The sequence below is a fragment of the Gordionus sp. m RMFG-2023 genome, chromosome 5 (assembly GCF_954871325.1).
Source record: "Gordionus sp. m RMFG-2023 chromosome 5, tfGorSpeb1-WG-v2, whole genome shotgun sequence".
Lineage (NCBI taxonomy): Eukaryota > Metazoa > Nematomorpha > Gordioida > Chordodea > Parachordodidae > Gordionus > Gordionus sp. m RMFG-2023.
In genome coordinates this window covers 5,210,848-5,218,076 of record NC_088779.1, presented here as the reverse complement: position 1 = coordinate 5,218,076, position 7,229 = coordinate 5,210,848, and positions in this window count along the sequence as shown.

Sequence of the window (7,229 nt, the reverse complement as noted above, 5' to 3'; positions counted from 1 at the left end):
CTTATTCCTTAAATCAATCATATCATTCCTTAGTAGAACCAAATTCTCTTCTCCTTCTTCTAATACACTTTCATTTTTTAATTTTTTTCTCACAAATTTCACCGGAAAATTTTTCGATACAGGTAATTTTTCCCTCTCCAAATTTGAGTCTTTGTAAATCTCATCACATTTTATATAATTATTCACCATACTCGATTTCCCTGAAATTATTTTATTGTCTATTTCCAAATTAAAATTTTCATCATCAATTCCCAAAATACTTTCCACTTTCAGATCAACCAAAATATTTTCAATTTCCAAATCATTATTTTTTTTAATTTCCGAATTTTCCAAAATATTATCAACTTCCAAATCAACCGAAATATTCTTAATTTCCAAATCAATATTTTTTTCAATTTCTGAATTTTCCAAAATATTATCAACTTCCAAATTAACCGAAATATTTTCAATTTCCAAATCAATATTTTTTTTAATTTCCATATCAGGCTCAGGTATTAAACTTATATCAATTTTATTATCCAAAATATCAAGTTTTTCCTGACTCCTTTTATCACTTATAATTTTTTCATTTTTCTGAACTTCCTCAGAATATATTTTTAATTTTATCATCTTTAGTATTTTACTTTCCACAAATTCATTTTCTTTATTATCCAAAATTTTTTGCTTATTATTTATCATACTTTCAATTTTATTATTCTCTATAATTTCTTTCATTAACTTATTACCTGAGTTTTTACCACCTCTTTTATAGATTTTTTTAATACTTCAATATTTTTATTTTCATTTTTCCCCTGAAATATATTCAACAAAATATTCTCTAAACCAAATTTTGATATCCAATTCCATCCCAAAACTGTATCAATTTTTTCTTCTAATACCCACAAATCCAAATTTATTAATTCGTTATTTATTAATACCGGTAAATTTACTTTTCCTAATGCCATAATTTCTGAACCATTTAACTGTCTTATTCTCATCTTATTTTAATTATGTGTTCATTTGGCCATAACTTGTAAAATTCATTATACCCCATCACAGATATTGTTGCCCCTGTATCCAATAACATCAAAATCTCTTTATTTCCTACATTCACTTTTACTCTTGGACATTGATCAAAATTTTTATTATCTTCCAACTTAAAGATAGGTAAATTACTAATATGTATATTCTTTCGTGTTTCATTTTCCAACAAATTTTTATAAATCCCATAAGTGTTATTATTTCCTTCATTTTTTCTTTCTATTTCAATATGATCATTTATCTTATTTTTATATATATTTTCTTTCAATAGATCCAACTCATTTTTTGATGTAACTCTTCCAAATGTTTTTATTCCACTATCATACAGTCATCCTACTGTACAATCCTTCGCATAATGCACAATATTTCGACACTTATAACAAGTTATATCCTCTCTATTAATTCTTTTAACTATATTTTTCTGCTCATTTCCTACGTATTCCACCGCTGGAAACGCTTTGCAAACTCCTTGTTCATTTTTATAACATTTATCCTTAGTATGTCCTAAATTCCCACAATTTTCACAAGATATCTCATTTTTTGGTTCTCATTCACCAATTTGTACGCTGGAACGTAACATTCTTCCGCATTATGACCCTTATTTCCACATCTTTTACATATTTTCGGTATAACTCCTGTATTTACCTTGGCATTACATTCTCTGCTTAAATGCCCAAATTTTCCACAATTATAACATTCTTTTTGACTTTTATAATTTTGTTCTATTCTTTTATTTATATTTTTTCCAATTCCTTTATTTTCATTTTTATTTCTGCTATTTCTATTTTTAGTATTTCTTCCTTCTTTCTCTTTATTTCCATTTTCCTCTCTTTTCTTTAATTCTATTTCTTCTATTTTCTTTTTTTCCGCTTCCCATTCTTCTCTCATATCTCTTTTCAATTTCTATTTCTTTTTTTTGTTCTATTCTTTTCATTTCATTATTTTCATTTTCCTTTTTTTAATTTCCATTTCCCTATTTTCCTGTTCAATTTGCTTTATACACCTTATTCTATTCGATTCTTTACTTCTATTTCTTTTATAACATAAATATCCTCCAATCCACAACATTATTAATACAACTATACTCATATATCTTTCCCTGCGCCAACTCTTTTAATTCAAAACAATTTTTAGTTGTAATTATTTTTTTATTCCACATTTTTTAAAATTTTTTACTATTTTTTAACTATTCTTTTTTTTAATTTCAATTTTTTATATTATAGTAAGCTTATTAGTAATTTTACTAAAAAATTTTTAACTATTCTAAAAGAAAAAACATAAACTATAGCTATAATTATTAATATTACCAAAAAAACAATTCATATAAATTTATATATAAAAAAAATATTTTCACCTTTTTTTTGATTTTCTCTCTTTTTTTTTAAAATACTTTTCGGCCTTTAGTCTATATTATGGTAGTCAATGGTTTTCCGCCTAACCCGTTTATAAAGTAGGTATCTTTAAATATGAACGGCACCAAACTGTTGGAAACGTGAGAAGTAGTAAGAAGGCAATTTTAATCTTTAAGATTTTCTTAGAATCAAATACGAAATATTTTTTTAACACACTTTTATTTTTCTTTATTATATATAATTTTCACAATTTTTAAACCAAAAAAAAGATAATTTTCTGTTACAATTTCGGAAAAACATTAAAAAAAAACTATATGTATCAAAATTATAATATATAAATCTATATCAAAATCGCGAGCGAAACTATATATATATAAAAATAAATAATATCTAATCGATATATATATTTTTCTTTTCACTTTAATCAATAACCTAATTATGACAAAAAAAATCAATACATTTTCATATCATATTACAACAGTAAGGTAAGTTACCTTCTCTTGACGAGATTTCATGAAATGGAATTATTAAACGATCTCGAAGCTGATCTATTGGTTTCCACAACGTTTTCTCGGAGTTTTATTTATATATGAATATCTCATTTTAATCAATCCCTAGAGGTTGAGATATTTTGAATTCTATCCATTTCGATTGTAAATCATGTTTTAACTTTGTCTCACATTGGCCTTTTCTTCCTTATGTTCCATATTTGATTGTATTCTATCGTTTTAAATCAGTAGTGTCAGTGGGGGTAGGGCGTAGGGGCTCGAACTCCATGAAAAATTTGAAAAACCCCCTCAAAATTTAAAATTTTATTTTAATATCACTAAAAAAAACAAGGTGAGTAAGCTAAAAAAAAAATAAGATACATAGATAATGTTAGCTAAAAAAATGAAATGATTTTTTAAAAAATTGAGCCCCCTGAGGCTGTAAAGGCTAGTTACTCCTCTGTTATAAATCGTCATCCAAGTAACATCTTTGACGGAGGTCTCCCGGAAGAGCTATGCTCCCCCTTTGATGGGGTGTTAAAATTTGTGTCTAAGCCTCTTCCTGATCAGATATTAACTCCGTTGCTCAATAGCGACCTTTCAAGTTTGTATGGCACTCTCTGCTAATCCATTTGTCTTCAGATGATAGGGTGTCGAACGTATATGCCGTATGTTATTTACACAGTAAAGAAGAAATTCATATAAATTGTGGTCCATTGTTTAACTCAATAAACTTAAGTATCAAGGGGGGGGGGCAGGCGCGTACGCAGCGGGGGGGGGGGGCAGGGGGACAAATTCCTCCCCCCCCCCAAAAAAAAAGCCAAAAAATGCAGATGCCGGATATATTTTTCAAAAATATTATTTTCTATATATTAATATTATTTTTATAATCTTTATTCATATATCCTTCATTCAAATATATATTTAATTACATTTATTTATCACAATCATTTACTAAGTTATTTTATCAATTAATTTCAATTTCAAGTTTTCCTTGGTAATATTTATCTACTATTTTCAAATTTTTAACGGCAAATTTATCTACCATTTTTTTCTAGTCAAGTAACAATTATGGACATAAGAAATTTTTTTAAAAACACGAATGATGATAAAGATTCTAGTCAAAGTCATCTTATAAAAAAGCAAAAAGGTATGAATAATTTAACATATTTTTATTATTTTCTTTTTTTAGTAATTAAAACCCCTCCCATAAATAATGAAATAATTGTTGGAATTGGAAGAATAATTGAGAGTCAGGATATAGAGCCAAAGCCATCAAAAGGTTATTCTAAATAAAGATTTTGGCTTTTTTAAAATAATTTTAATCTCAATATTATACTTATATAAAATCCTTATACAAAACTCTAGAGTACAATGATCATCCATATGATATAACCAATTTTTTGGATAGATAATATTAGCCTAGAAGAAAGACATTTACTTCTTAAAAAAGTAATAAATATAAGATACCTATGATAAATAATTTATTTAATTTAATAATAGATTTATATTCCACCCCTAAATTTTCAATATCCACAAACTGTATGTGCTAATCGAAAGCTAAAATTTCAAAACAGCTATTTTACTAGATGGTTATGGATAGCATACTCTATCCGTGAAACTGGAGCTTATTGTAAGATATGTGTCCTGTTTGGTCTAAGATATGCTGGAAGAAATTTGGTTAAGCTTAACACTCTTGTTAAGACTCCATTTAACAGATACAAAGATGCTGGAGAAATTTTTGATAATCATCAAAAAACAAATTATCACAAAAGTTGTGAACTGATGATTTCCTCAAAAGAATCAATTCAAAGTGGGGATATGATTCCCATTACATCACATATTGATAAAGTAGGCTTACAATTGCAAAAGAAAATAGATGCAAGATAAGACTAACTATTGAGGCTATTCTATATTGTGGGTTGCAGGGATTAGCTTTACGTGGCCATTTTGATTCAGGAAGCCTGAATTTCAATAATAATGATAACGAAGGGAATTTTCGTGGCCTTATAAAATTTAAAGCATTAGGAGATTTTGCATTAATGGAGAGCATTAATAGTAGTAATAAAAATGCTACATATCTTAGCCCTAGGATCCAAAATGAAATAATTGATGTTTGCAATAATATCATTCTAGAAAAATTAATTACTGAAATCAATTCTGCCCCATGCTACTCAATTTTGGCAGATGAGACCACAGACATTGCTGGCATTGAGCAGATGTCACTTTGTGCACGATATATAGATACAAATAACATTATAAAAGAGATGTTTCTTCAATTTATCCCAGTTTCAAGCATGACTGGGTCTGCCTTAGCTGATGTAATATTTGACAATCTTGAAAAATTCAAAGTAATAATTAATCACATTATAAAATTATTTTTTTCAAAAATATAACTTAATATAAATTTGATACGTGGGCAAGGGTATGATGGAGCTCGTGGAGTGGGCAATTCAATGGGCTTCAAGCATTTATAAAAATAAAATGCCCAACAGCTATATATGTCCATTGTGCTGCTCATTCCCTCAACTTGGCAATATCTAATGCATGCTCTTTGCCATTGATATCAAATTGCTTAGGTCTAATTTTATTTATTTCAATTAAATTTCTTATATTTATATCAGGCAAAATATCTAGCATCTATGAAATGTTTAGATATCCCAAGAGACAAAATATTTTGAACAGATTTCTGAAACTCCTTGTCCAACAAGGAGGAAAAAATTGCAAAAAGCTTGTCCAACAAGATGGAGCCTTCGCCATCAAGCTGTGACATCTTTTATGGAGTTAGAAGATCCAATTATTAACGCTCTTACCGAAATATCACAATGGTCTGAGAGAGATATTTCTACAGAGGCTAGCAAATTATTAGATTCCATACTTATACCAAATTTTTTTTTCTCATTACAATGTATTAATAAATTATTTAATTATACTACAATTTTATGCAATACTTTTCAAAAACTCGATATTGACTTGTTTGAGAAGATGAGAATAGCAGAGAGTATTTTAATAGAACTCAATGAAATTAGAGCTAATGTTGATGACGAATTTCATATTTTATATGTTATTGTTGAGTCAAAAGCACAACAATATGAGTTTAATATTTGTCTCCCTCGACTTGCAGCAAGGAAGCTCATCGTCCAAACATTAATATCGGGTCAGTCGAAGAATATTATAAAATAAATCTCTTTATCCCTCTTTTAGATACATTTATAACACAACTAAACGAACGGTTTTTAATTCATAGGGCAGCACTTAGCAATCTGCAGATATTATTACCACAAAAACCCTCCCAACCTTTTTCAGATGGTGATAGTAAAATAAAATATTTGGCAAATTTTTATCATGAAGATATTAAAGTATCTTATGATGCCTTATTGGCTGAATGCCAACTATGGTATAAAAGGTTAACCATGGTTGATATAGTCCCAAAAAATGTTATGGATGCTGCGTCAATTCAAACATATTTTAGATTATTTTCCAAATATATTAAAATTATTATATATATTAGCAACTATTCCCATTAGTACTGCAACTAATGAGAGAACCTTCTCCTCTTTGAGAAAAATAAAAACCTACCTAAGAAGTACAACTTCTGAAAGTAGATTGAATGGTTTGGCCCTATTGAATATTCATAGGCATTTGACGCCAAGCACGGATGAGATAATTGAAAAATTAGCTCTATCCCAACGAAGATTGGATTTTACCTTATAAATATATTATATGCTTTTAAAATTTTTTGTGCAATTTTATAATTTTAATATATTAGGAAAATAATCTAAAATATGTTTGAATTGATGCAAAGCATCTATAGCATTTTGTTGGGGTCCAAAAAAGGTTGGGAGCAGTTGCTAAGTGCTGTCCTATGAATTATAAATAGTTCATTCACAAAATACAATTATACCTAATAAACTTATGTAAATTTATATTTACAACATTTATATTTTTTATATTTTATATATAAATTTTAAAGGCTCAAAATATTTCTATTTTGGATCATTTATTTTATAGTTATTCATATACCGCCGGTTATATCCGTTTAATATTTTTTAATTCACATTTATTTTAAAGTTTTTTATATGCCGGTTTATATATTTTAAAGTTTTTTATATGCCGATTTATATATTTTAAAGTTTTTTTATACAGGTTTTTATATTTTTTTTATATACCGGTTTATATGTTTTAAAGTTTTTCATATGCCGGTTTATATATTTAATTTTTATAATTCACATTAATTTAAAATTGTGTATTAGAAATAGTTATTAGTCCTAATAAATTTATGCTTCAGAATTTTAAATAACAAAAATTTATTTAAAAAAATTTTAATTGCCCCCCCCCCACAGCAAATTCCTGCGTACGCGCCTGGGGG